Source organism: Protopterus annectens, chromosome 8.part0, assembly GCF_019279795.1.
Source record: "Protopterus annectens isolate FY-2018-M chromosome 8.part0, PAN1.0, whole genome shotgun sequence".
NCBI classification, from domain to species: domain Eukaryota; kingdom Metazoa; phylum Chordata; order Ceratodontiformes; family Protopteridae; genus Protopterus; species Protopterus annectens.
In genome coordinates, this window is record NC_056741.1 from 1,765,649,315 (window position 1) to 1,765,663,952 (window position 14,638).

Consider the following 14,638-nt stretch of genomic DNA (forward strand, 5'->3'; position numbering starts at 1 on the left):
GATATGCTCAGAGTTGGTTCACAACAACAAAAAATACACTGAACCCACAGATATTGCCAACATTCTGGCTGACAGGTTCAGTGCAAATTTCTCCCCTCCCTCACCCCCAAAAGAAGAAATACTTATCCCAGCTGAATGTAATCCCCCTGTCATCTCAGATGTCCAAGTGAGAACCGCCCTAAACAAAGCAAAAAACACAGCATCAATGGGACCTGACGGTATCCTGGGTTGCGTGGTACGGGAACTCCAAGAGGAGCTAAACCCACACATAAAAATGCTATTTAACCTTAGCCTTACTTCAGGATATGTACCTGAACACTGGCATACAGCAACAGTGATCCCACTCCACAAGGGGGGTGCTTCTACAGACCCTGGAAACTACCGCCCCATAAGCTTAACCAGCCTGGTCTGCAAAGCTATGGAAAGAATCATTATGGAACTCATAAACAGAGACATAGGGGACCTACAGACACTTGACCCCACTCAGTTCAGCTTTGTAAAGGGCAGATCCTGCCTTTTAAACCTGGTTGACTTTTTTGAAACAGTCACTAGAGCCATTGATGAGGGCAAAGCAGTCCATACAGCATACCTGGACTTGGCTAAGGCCTTCGACACAATACCCCACTCAGGCATCATAGATAAGCTCAACAGCTTAAAAGTAAACCCTTATGTCACTAGATGGGTTGCAAACTGGCTAAAGGACAAAACCCATAAAGTTAAAATCACTGGAGCAATGTCAGACTCAAAGCCAGTCACAAGTGGTGTCCCACAGGGATCTATCCTGGGACCCCTCTTGTTCGGCATTTAAGCAAACATGGGAGGGCTGTGGCTGACAAAGTTCGCAGATGACTGCAAACTAGGTGCCATAGTCGATACACCAGCAGACACACACATCCTACAAAAAGGCCTCACAGAAACGGACATCTGGTGCCGGAGTCACGGCCTTAAACTAAATGCCAAAAAATGTATAGTCATCCCCTTTGAGAAAAACAAAGTACCCACAAATTATCACATAGACAGCAACCCACTAAGTACGGAAAAAGTAATCAGAGACCTAGGGACCCAAGTCGATAGCGACCTCTCATTTGACACCCACGTTGCCAAAGTGGTTAGAAAACCATTCTACCTTGCACACCTCATCATGAAGGGATTCACATCCAGATCCAAGGATGTCATTGTACCCCTATATTCCTCCCTCATCAGACCCATGATTGAGTACAATGCCCCATTTGGTATGTACCTCACCCAGCATTTGCAACAGCTGGAGAGACCACAAAAGTACCTCACCAAGAGGATCAAGGGTCTCCAACATATGTCTTATTCTGCCAGACTAAAGAAACTTCAGCTCTATTCAGTAGCATACCGCCTGCTCAGAGGTGATCTCTGCCTGACGTACAAGGCCATGTCCAATCAGGATCTGATGGACATGCTCCACCTCAAAAAATCCAAATCCATCAGGACCACGAGAGCTAAAGACTTAAACCTTGGCACAAGTATGAATAGGACATGCTGGAAGGATAGATTCATAACCCAGAGGCTTCCCATGCTTTGGAACAAGACCCCAGTTTGTATTAGGCAGTGCCCCTCACTGACTCTCTTCAAGAGAAATCTTGATGAGTGGATGGGAGATCGTAAGTTTACCCCAGGGGTCACATCTGTGTCACTGCTAGACAGGGGCACAGTAAACTAAATCTATTATATAAGGGGACCTTCATTGTGTCACTACTAGACAGAGGCACAGTATTCTAAATTTATTCTGTACATTTTTGTACCATTTCATGGGGTGGCAAAAGCCACATCACTATGGCTAGGCTTACAAATGCCCCAGGGCAGATAGCCTAGTACTATACTATGAAACTTTGAAACAAAGGCATTAGAAGTATGAGTTCAGAATGGGAGACATCCTACAGCTGTTTAAGTATGGCTAATAAAGAGAATTTATAATACACAGAAAGCAGCATATAGGCCAGACTGGTATGCATAATGCTCTTCTTTTCTTTTCTGTTTTTTTCTTTTCTTTTCTTTCCACAGCTAACCCTGGGATATATGCAAATCATCAAGCTCACAATGAGCATTTGGAGAGATGGAGGGAAGCAAGTGGTATGTATGCAGCACAAGAGAAGTCTTATAATAGCTTTAAAAGTTTAGAAGAACGTTTTGTCTTCTATAAAGTAGTAGCACATTAAGTATGCCTGTCCTAAATGAAAAGGCAAGTATGTATAAATAACCAACTTCAGGAGTCAAGTATAAGACTATAGTCAGAGGTTCTAAGCTCAAATACCATGAGTAAGAACTTTACAATACTGCAATCCTTTAAAAAAATTACTGAATTTAGAATCTATGCCACTGGCATAAACACCCTGCTATTAACTGTAATCTGTATGATTGGACAAGCATATGAGCAATATATGCACATTAAAATAATTACTTTGAGCAATCTGTAATTATAGGTTGTAGTTGTTAGGACATATACTTAAATGTAAAACTTCAGATAAAATAGTAGTATTATTGTGATAATGCTTTTTATGTCACATATGATGGTACTAATGTTATCTCTTTTTTTCCTCTCATCCCAACCCTTATCTCTTTCTTTTTTACTATTATGTGTCATTAAAATGTGTCACTGTCATCCATTTGTAACAAATCAATAAATTCTTTGCAACATAGAATGGTAGACCAATCCCAGTAGGTCAGCCGTAGGTAAGCCTGTACCCACTCCACTGACTCAAGCATCAACCCCAGCATATCTGGGACCCAACCTGGCAGTACTGACTCTGCTGTACCTGCATTAGCTGGACCCTCAGGTAGTGGTACCCTGGAAGCTGGTGCTGTGGTACCCTCTGGGAGTAATGGCAGAGGTGGTGATTTCATCACCACCAGGAGATGCCAGGTCTGGTGCATAGGGTCATGAGCAAAACTATTAGTGCATGCCTATGCCAGATGGAAAGGCTGCTCTCCCTCATGGTATGTAGGAGGAGAAGACATTAACACACTCCAGCAGCCAGTACAGTAAGGGGCCAGTGATGACAGTCCTGTGGGTGAGAACTAGACTCTCACTTTCCCCATGTTTGATGGTTGTGAGCTCAATGTGTCCCCTCCCTTCCCCAAATCATTGCATTCTCCAAAATGTTGTATCCATCACTTTCCATGTGTCTCATATTGTTTCTCTTGTTTGCATTTCCTTCCTTACCTACCTAACTTACCTTGCCAAAAAATACCAGTGTCCCTTACCCAGCATTCCTCTCTTTATGAAAAAAAAGATACGTGGACACATGTCCGACAAAATATGCCATACATAGCTCTCCATTTCACATTTGTCTACTTGACACACTTGATTCAGTCCAATTTGCTATATAAAACCAAAAAGCCAAATGAGCCACAAAACCTGTAAATGAACTAGGTTTATTCCAATACACTAAAAGTTAAGCACTTTTCGTTGCCGCCAATATGGCAACTTCATCAGACAAGAACGTACAAACACAAATTAATTAAATAAGAAAAATCACATGATCAATATAAGCCGGTCAGCTGAGCTAACCATATAGTTCCCGAATGTTAAAACACCGGTTACCTTGTCAGTCAACTTTAAAATATCAATTCTACTTGAATGTTAAAAACAATATTTTTAAAAAATAATAAGGATACAATACAAAATTAGTAAAGAACCAATGATAGAACTGTACTTAGTACACGATCTGAAAAAATTCTCTATGAGACTTGTTACGGTACATCCATCTTGGCTCCCAAAGTTGACAATATAGCAAATTCAGGTGTTTACATGTTTTGAAAAATATTTTGTTACATCCCAAAAATTCTAATGCCAGGATAAACACTAGAGTTAATACAAATTAGTGCAAATTTAAACTCCAATAAACATTGTTGTAAGCAATAATACAAAGTAGAATTGTATGGAACTAATAATAAAAAGCCAGAGTACTCACAGGCTCTGCGTGGAAAAATTTATGATTAATAGGGACTATAAACTCGCACCTTTTAAAATTTACTTGATTTACACTCAAACCATTAGCAAGGCACACTATGGTTAACATTAACCACAACTTTAAGTTTACAGTTATTGACCACATAGAAACTAACATTAGGGGTGGTCCAGCGAACTGGCTTCTAGAAGAATGTGAGTTAGCTTGGCAGATCAGGCTTAATGCCTTTTCACCACCAGGTATCAATGAGGCATGCAATATAGCATGTATTCTTAAATTAAAAAGCTTAGTGAGATAACGTATACATAAAATCTTTTGTCAATATTAACCTTATTCTCACTACTCGTAGTCTTCGAGGTCAGATAATATGTGTGATAGAGTCGGGCACCTTGGTTTGAGTTTTAATTTTACTAATTTTGTATTGTATCCTTATTATTTTTAAAAAATATTGTTTTTAACATTCAAGTAGAATTGATATTTTAAAGTCGACTGACAAGGTAACTGGCGTTTTAACATTGGGAACTATATGGTTAGCTCAGCTGACCGGCTTATATTGATCATGTGATTTTTCTTATTTAATTAATTTGTGTTTGTAAGTTCTTGTCTGATGAAGTTGCCGTATTGGCGGCAACGAAAAGCGCTCAACTTTTATTGTATTAGAATAAACCTAGTTCGTTTACGTGTTTTGTGGCTCGTTGGCTTTTTGGTTTTATTAGTTTGTTTATTTTTACTGAGTGTATTTTTCGTTATGGCGTCCAATTTGCTATATAACCTAATTGTGTCGTTTTCACCCCTCTCTGGGAGGAGAGGCTGGACTCTGCCCTTCTGAGCTGGGAATTTCTGGTTAAAGGCTTATAGTGCCTGCATATTTGAACTGTTTCTTACTGAAATTGGTACACCTTGTTTGCTGTAGCATAGACTAGATCCAGGCCTGCTGAATCTAGCTTTGTTGTATGCTTGTTGTTTGTTTGCTTGTTATTTCCCTGAAATGCTAATTCCACCTAAAACGTGGCTTTTCAGGGCTTCTGTGGATCCCTAGTGAAATCTGCATTGCTTTCTGTACTTATTTCCTTGGTTCACTTGAAAGAAAGTTACTGTTTGTCATTTTTGCATTTAAATTTCCTGTAACACATTGCATTTAAGTTACCTGGCACTTTCGCACTAAAGCAATTATATAAGTCAGCACTAAAAAATTAAAAGCACTATACCCTCACAAACTCCCCTTGAGTACCTTGTTCCCCATTGGCCCTTTTTTTCAATTATAAAGGAATTCCCAATACTATTCTAGCATGTCCAAAGGTCAGTTGTCAATCTCCTCTCCGGTCCAGCTGGTGAATCTGGGAATCTTGAGGCAATGTTACAACTGCCTCATGTACACAGACAACCCTCTCCTCCTCCCAACAAATTCCAACACACGTGAGAGATGCAACCATATAGCCAAACTGGAGGCTAAGCTCTCTCAAATTAGTACTGGCGTAACCAATCAGGAGGAGAAGGAAACCACACTCACAAGTCCAGTCTCACATAGACTTACCACGACAGCAAACCAAACACATAAACACACAAAAACATACTCTGAGGCTCTAAATAAAAATCTGCCTAAGCAGCAGAGACCTCCAAAGCAGACACCCAAGCAACCGCTACCCCAAAACAAAACATGTGCAATACATAGCTCACAAAGCCAGTGTGCCAAACAGTCACAGCCCTTAAGGCTAAACAACACACCTGATACACTTGTAATAGGTGACTCTATCGTCAGGTACACTGACGTCCCGCTCACCAGGCTGAACAAGTAGAAGGTTACAGTGAGCTGCCTGTCGGGCGCTAGGATCCGCCACATAACACAAGCACTCAGGTCACTCCACGGCAAGTACAAATATGACTCAGACATTGTCCATGCTGGTGTGAATGACCTGAGACGTACCTCTCTGGACTACATGAAAAGAGACATAGAGGATCTCTCTGAGCATGTAGCCCAGGCCAGTATGACCTAGATCTTGAGTAGCATCTTACCCTCACCAAGAATGATGCCACAATATGAAGACAAGATGATCAATTTCAACAATTGGCTTAAGTATTGGTGTCATTCAAAGGGGATCCAATGCCTGTCAGCCTGGGATGACATGCTCGACAAGCCACGATGCTTCGCGAGGGACGGCTTGCACCTGTCACCCCTGGGCTTTCGGATATTGGCAAAGGCTCTTGCTACCCCCATAATGCCTTTTTTAGGCAAGGCTCAAAAGACAAACCCACCTCCATAGGTATCACAAGGGATAAGAAACTAAGAGTAATGCTACTCAATGTCAGAAGTCTAAACCTCAAGATGCACGCACTTGAAACTCTCCTTAGCATGGAGAACATAGATATCTGTGCAGTAACAGAAACCTGGTTCAAGGCTCCCGAGAGCACCATAGCACTACCAGGTTATACCTCATACCATGCTTTTCTGCCCCAAAACTTGGACTGAACCACAAAATGTGGGGGAGTATCAATATTCGTCAAAGATACCCACACCTCCAGGTTCGTGGCACAGCACGAAGCATCAGAGACTATCCATGTGCAACTAACAGTGGGTAAAACTGCCTTCCAGTTTATAGCCTGCTACAGACCACCCTCCCAAACCCAGGAACCCCACTCGGCCTTCCTGAGAACACTGGAAAATATGAAGGTCTCTCCAAACACCATTATATTGGGTGACTTCAACTACCCAAATATAGACTGGGAGCATTACTCTAGCTCCAACACTCTAGCCCAAAGGTTCCTAGAATTTATAAACTCAAATGCTATGGAATAACTTGTTACCACTCCCACAAGAGGGGAAAACATACTGGACCTGATCATCACCAACATGGGGACTCTATGCTCCATTCCAGAAGTGTATCCCTCACTGGTAAGATCAGACCATAAACTAATCTCATTGGATATTCACATCCCAACCCCAGCCCCTGCCCAGAAAACCACAGTGAAAAACTTCTTTAAAGCAAACTTCACAGTCCTCAAAACTGAGGTGGAATCCTTCAAAGCCCCTGGGCCTGTGGAAAATACGGCCCAGACCACAGAATCCTTTATAAACGCATTCTATGAACACCTTCAGGAATGCATGGATCATGCAATCCCAAATAAAACCAAGACCCAATCCTCCAAAGGCAGATGTCCTGTCTGGTGGACCCCAGCCATAAACAAACTATACAATAGAAGGAGGAAGATACTACATGATAGAGCAAAATCCCAAAAAGGGACGGCATGTCTGATCAGTATTAGCAAAAACTACGGGCACTCATAAAATCATCTACGGCCAGCTTTGAGAGAAAAATTGCACAGGACCCTAAGGATAATCACAAGGCTTTCTTTAGTTATGTTAGGAACCTGGGTGGGAATTCCCAGATATGCTCAGAATTAGTCCAAAATGACAAAAAATACACCGATCCTACAGACATTGCCAACATCCTAGCTGACAGGTTCAGCGCAAGTCCCCCCCACCACCACCAAAAGGGCAAATATCTATCCCAGCAGAATGCTGCCCCATGACATCTCAGATGCTCAGGTAAGAGCCGCACTCTCTAAAGCAAAAAACACAGCATCAATGGGACCAGACGGTGTCCCGGGCTGCATCCTACATGAACTCCAAGAAGAGCTAAACCCAAACATAAAACTACTGTTTAATCTCAGCCTTACTACAGGATATGTACCCAAAGAGTGGCGTACAGCAACAGTGGTCCCTCTCCACAAAGGTGGTGCCTCAATGGATCCTGGAAACTATCACCCCATAAGCCTGACTAGCTTGGTCTGCAAAGTTATGGAAAGGATCATCATGGACCTCATAAATAAAGATATTGGGGACCTACAGACACTGGATCCTACCCAGTTCGGCTTTGTTAAGGGCAGATCCTGCCTCTTAAACCTTGTCGATTTCTTTGAAACAGTCACCAAGGCCATTGACGAGGGGAAGGTGGTCCACACAGCCTATCTGGACCTTACAAAAGCCTTCGATACAATACCCCACTCGGGCATTATCGATAAGCTCACCAGCTTAAATATAAACCCCTATGTCACTAGATGGGTTGCAAACTGGCTCAAGGACAGAACCCACATGGTTAGAATTGCTGGAGCCAGGTCAGACTCCAAACCAGTTACAAGTGGCATCCCACAAGGCTCAGTCCTGGGACCTCTCTTGTTCCGTATACATTTCTCAGAGGTACAGGCCAACACAGAAGGACTGTGGCTGACCAAGTTCGCAGATGACTGCAAACTGGGTGCCATAATCGACTCTCCAGCTGACACAAGCATCCTCCAAAACGGCCTCATAGAAACAGACAACTGGTGCCAGAGCCATGGCCTCAAGCTAGACGCCAAAAAGTGTATAGTCATCCCCTTTGGCAAAAACAAAGTGCCCACAAATTACCACATAGGTGGTAATCCATTAAGTACAGAAGAAGTAATTAGGGACCTGGGGACCCAAGTTGATAGCAATCTCTCATTTGACAACCACGTGGCCAAAGTGGTTAGAAAAACATTTTATATAGCCCACCTAATCATGAAGGGATTCACATCTAGATCAGGGGAGGTCATCCTGCCTCTTTACTCATCCCTCATCAGGCCCATAATTGAGTACAATGCCCCTTTTGGGATGTACCTTACCAGACACCTGCAGCAACTGGAAAGACCCCAAAAGTACCTCACCAAGAGGATCAAAGGGCTCAAACAGATGCCATATGCTGCCCGGTTAAAGAAACTCCAGCTCTACTCAGTGGCATACCGCCTGCTCAGAGGCAATCTGTGCCTGACGTATAAAGCCATATCCAACCTGGAATTAATGGACATGCTGCACCTCAGAAAATCCAAATCCCATCGAGCTATGCACTCGAGAGACTTGAACCTCAGCACTGAAATAAATAGGACATGCTGGAGGGACAGATTCATAACCAAGAGGCTCCCTTCACTCTGGAATAAAATCCCAGTCCAGGTTAGGCAGAGTCTCCCATTGACTCTCTTCAAGAGGAATCTTGATGAGTGAATGGGAGATCATAGGTTTACCCCGGGTATCACTTCTGTGTCACTGTTAGACAGAGGCACAGTATACTAACCTCGAAAAAGGGCATAGCAAAATTAATTTAAAATGTGTGGCGAAAGCCAAACACACTCTGGCTAGGCTTATAAATGCCCTGGGGCAGATAGCCTAGTATGAACCTATGAACCTATGAACCTTTGTAGAGGTGACAGTCCAAATTCAGTTAATATTCTGTACATATGTGCATGTTGCACTGGTGAAGAAATGGATAGTTATGATTCTTTCCTGCCACCCTCCTGCACATTACTATACTGCTTTCACTTTCTTCTTCCCACTGCTTGCCCCCCATTTCACCACTTTCCTGTCTACCCCATTTTAACACCTATAATCTGCTTAAAAATGTAATCACGCACAACACGTATAAGTGGCAAAAAAAAAAACAATAGAGCCTTTCACTTTTTATCTTCTATGTTTGTGCTGAGTTTGGCATCATGCACCAATGCCAAGTGACTGTGTATGGATCTTTATTGGTGTGATTAGCTCAGCTCAATGCTGCTTAATCATACTGTGTTAAGCCAGCACACAGTAAGACATGGCAAATGTAACAAAGTATAATTTCATTCTATTATTAATATTTATTTAAAAGTATTATATACACCTGGATTTAAATCTTATATCATCTGGGCTCAAAAGGAAATGTGTCAATGCATTTACACCTGCTGCCACATAGTCAGCTAAGCAGCAGGTGTGTTTCATACATTCAATAGTACATGTCATCATTTTGCCAATGAGCCTCATGCTTGCTCACTGCTTACCTATGCAAAAACAGGGAAAGCAGTAGAAATGTGTATCACACATGTGCAAACACTTTGCAGCCATCCCTCAAACCCACTCCTCAGAGGTGTGCTATGCAAAGTGGACAATAGCATGTATTACCTTTGTTTACTGTCCATTTAGTGTTCTTGACATGTGGAACCAGGAAAAAAATGAAGGCCCTATTCGAGAAAATGTCAGATATTTACAATGCTGTCATCTCTAACCTCCCCCATGCACTGTGAACTTGGTCTCTCAGTACTTGTTCACAAACATATGAAATCCACTACATAAATAAATAAGAAATGTTGTGTTATATGCCATGCACATCTTAAGAATGACAATACATATTCTAATTTTCTAATACTTGTAGTGATGTGGGCATCTGTTTGCATATAGTTCATAAAACTGTCTCTTAAAGTTTACCTGCACATTGAAACACAACCACCAAATATTATACAATGCACACTCAGCAATCTGGTAGCATGCAGAACATGAACTGTCATGACACTTGAACATGCCTGCACATCTATTTCAGGCAACCCTGCCAATCTCTTCTCTCCAAAATCCCCTGCTGATATCATCCACTATAAGTTGTAGTGCAGCCTTGCAAAAATCAAACTTGTGCTGTGGTGCCTGTGTAAAGTATTGAGTTCACTAGTCTGCATGCTTAGATAGGTAGGGGTTTTGTTCTCTACAGTCAATTGTTTTGTGTGTGTGTGTGTGTGTGTGTGTGTGTGTGTGTGTGTGTGTGTGTGTGTGTGTGTGTGTGTGTGTGTGTTTGTGCACTTGCTTGACATTAGAGAGAGCATTTTACAACAGCATGTGGGATAGTGTTCTTACATTTCCACCTCCCCAGACACTGCTGATGTCATCTCCTATAAAATGTTGTCTGAGACTCTCCAAGTCAGACTTTAGCAGTGGTGCTTGCCGTAAAAATTGAGTTCTGTAATTGGTGTTCTTAGATAGGTAGAGGTTCTGTTCTCATTGTAGTCAACCGGTGTCTGTGTGTGTGTGTTTGTGCACTTGCTTGACATTAGAGAGAGAGAATTTTATACCAGCATGTGGGACACTGGTATTGCCATTTTCTCCTCCCTATACACTGCTGATGTTATCACCTATAAAGTGTTGTCTGAGACTCTCCTAGTCAGGCTTGACCTATGTTGCTTGCCTTAAATACTGTAGTTATTGTACTTATATAGGTAGGGGTTCTGTTCTCATTGCAGTCAGCTGGTGTGTGTGGGTGTGTTTCTGCACTTGCTTGTCATTAGAGAGAGAGAGAGCATTTTACAACAGCATGTGGGACAGTACTCTTATCATTTTTTCTCCCTAGACACTGCTGATGTCATCACCTATAGTTGTCTGAGACTCTCCACTTCACACTTGAGCAGTGGCACTTGTCTTACATACAGAGTTTGGCAGTTGGTGTACGTAGATAGGTAGGGGTTCTGTTCTCATTGCAATCAACTGGTGTGTATGTTTGTTCACTTGCTTGACATAACAGAGAGGATTTTCATCAGCATGTTGGATACTGCTATTACCATCTTCCTGTCCCAAGACTCTGCTAATGTCATCTTTCTTTCACCTCTGGCCACATGACGTCCTTCCTTCAGAGGAGGGATGCATGTCCTCGTGTCAAATATGCATACACACATCATGAAGCAGAGTACTTCCATGAGCCTATGGAAGCATATCTCTCAACTGTACAGATTTTTGAAGAATGTCCAGATTTTAGCCTCATAATTTTGGTCCATTTTTCATAAAATTGTAGCTTTCTGGCAAATTAGTAATAAATCATTAAAGACTGAAGTTCAAAAAGAATGACAGACATTTGAGTCTTAGACTTCATATCCTTCAGAAAATTCATGTTAATGCAAAACCTGTTTTACAGATGGCAGATTGGTATCTCTCTGTACTCTTTTTTATGTTTAGTGGTGTTACAAATGACCACTAAGAGTGATGGATGATTAATTGCAAAACTCTGACTCTGAGATGTTGATTTAATATGGATTTAGCCCACAAATTTCACTTATAACTGAAGATCAAATACTGGGTTTGGAAGCAGGCTGGAGCATAATGAATGGTTGTTTGAAGTATAACCAGAAATAAGCCATTGTGGAAAGGCTGGAAAAGATTTTAAGTCCTGGGCCTGGAGGTAGGGGAAGCTAGTACTAATATCATTAAAGCAACTAAAAAATTTGAACTTTAGCTATGGACTGTGGGAGAAATACAAGAAATAATGCAGAAGGAAGCAGGCAAAATAAAAAATACTGCAAAGTAGTGTAAATGTCTTGTTAGATAAACAAATTGATATGGAGTGGCATGCCAGAAGAGAAAATGTTAGCATAATAGGATTGAGAGTGTGAACAGAAGGAAAAGATGTCATAAAGTATGTAGAAGACTAGATTGCTAGTATAAATGGGGGTAGAGATTGATTAGTCCACCAAACTGGATGAGCATATTGTGTAACTCATTTACTGGTGACAGAAGACAGACATAAACAGCTTTATTTGGATGTCTGATTATAAAGCTGGGAGCTACTGCCCAGCTGGTATATTCAGCTCATTAAAATAATGTGGAGGAGCACTGCATTTTGTGCCAGAACACAAGAGGAAGCCATTCATATCTACAGAGATGCACTACATGGAAATGCCAGGCAATGGATTGTGAAGGGCGACACTAGGCTAGCAAACCCAAGAGGAGGACAATCACCAGGAGAAGTAAAAGAAATGGAAATATTCAAAGAGAATTAAAATGAAAGAAGGGGACAGGAAGGCTTAATAAAAAACAGCATTGAGGGGCCATCAAAGCAGAAAGGAGGAAAGGTATGACAAAGTAGAAAATATGGGCATGAATGTGGTGAATTATAGAGAATGAGTTGAAGGAAAAAATATACTGGAGAGGGAAGGGAAAGATTCCCCGCAAAAACAAAAGGGTAAACAGATTTGACTTGGGTGAGAATTTAAATGACTGGAACAGCAATGGATATAAACTTTGGAGAGCAGAGGGAAGAAGTAAGAGAGACAGAAGGCCAGAGAAATAGTATGAGTTGAAGAAAGGACCTCTGGACTGCTGGGTCAAGAGATCTACGGAGTGAACAAAAAATAAGAAAAGATGAGTGGCTGAGGAATTTAGCTAAGTGATGAAAAGTGCAGAAAGGTAAAACACTTTAATGGCTTGTTTAAAAATTCTACACTTATATATAGTCTGATATTTCTTGGATTGTATCCCTGTACCTGGATGTAATATATTAGTTGAGAGGAAGACTGAGGTGAAACTGAGACCAACAGGAAAGCTGTACAAACAGAAAGAAAACCAAAACATTTGCCTAAACGTATATATCCAATCTGATGAGAAAAATAAGGAAAGATGGAGTGGGAAAGGACTGTCGGACAAACGAGATTATAGCTAATAGGTTCATAGGTGTGTACTAAGCTATCAACCACTAGGGCCTTGTTAAGCTTAGCCATCCATCCCAAACCTCAGACAAGTTCTGGTACAATTGAGAAAGGTAAGCAGGGGCTTAGGAGATTAAACATTTACAAACAGGAGCCTGGGAGGTGAACCATTTTCAAGCTACCTGCATCCATTCCCCATCCAATTGTCCAAGTTACACTATAATTAGGTTAAGGAAGAAGTCTGATTCACATGGATGGGAAACTTGTGTATCTCTGGGATACATATCTGTCTTTCCAGTATGTCCTACTTAGGTTCATAGGTTCATACTAGGCTATCTGCCCTAGGGCATTTATAAGCCTAGCCAGAGTGTGTTTGGCTTTCGACACTCATTTTAAATTAATTTTGCTATGCCCTTTTTCGAGGTTAGTATACTGTGCCTCTGTCTAACAGTGACACAGAAGTGATACCCGGGGTAAACCTATGATCTCCCAATCCACTCATCAAGATTCCTCTTGAAGAGAGTCAATGAGGGACTCTGCCTAACCTGGACTGGGATTTTATTCCAGAGTGAAGGGAGCCTCTGGGTTATGAATCTGTCCCTCCAGCATGTCCTATTTATTTCAGTGCTGAGGTTCAAGTCTCTTGAGCGCGTAGCTCGATGGGATTTGGATTTTCTGAGGTGCAGCATGTCCATTAATTCCGGGTTGGACATGGCTTTATAAGTCAGGCACAGATCGCCTCTGAGCAGGCGGTATGCCAGTTATTAGAGCTGGAGTTTTTTTAACCGGGCAGCATATGGCATCTGTTTGAGCCCTTTGATCCTCTTGGTGAGGTACTTTTGGGGGTCATTCCAGTTGCTGCAGGTGTCTGGTAAGGTACATCCCAAAGGGGGCATTGTACTCAATTATGGGCCTGATGAGGGATGAGTAAAGAGGCACGATGACCTCCCCTGATCTAGATGTTAATCCCTTCATGATTAGGTGGGCTATATAAAATGTTTTTCTAACCACTTTGGCCATGTGGTTGTCAAATGAGAGATTGCTATCAACTTGGGTCCCCAGGTCCCTAATTACTTCTTCCGTACTTAATAGATTACCACCTATGTAGTAATTTGTGGGCACTTTGTTTTTGCCAAAGGGGATGACTATACACTTTTTGGTGTTTAGCTTGAGGCCATGGCTCTGGCACCAGTTGTCTGTTTCTATGAGGCCCTTTTGGAGGATGCTTGTGTCAGCTGGAGAGTCAATTATGGCACCCAGTTTGTAGTCATCTGCGAACTTGGTCAGCCACAGTCCTTCCATGTTGGCCTGTACCTCCGAGAAATATATACCGAACAAGAGAGGTCCCTGGACTGAGCCTTGTGGGACGCCACTTGTAACTGGTTTGGAGTCTGACATGGCTCCAGCAATTCTAGCCATGTGAGTTCTGTCCTTGAGCCAGTTTGCAACCCATCTAGTGACATAGGGGTTTATATTTAAGC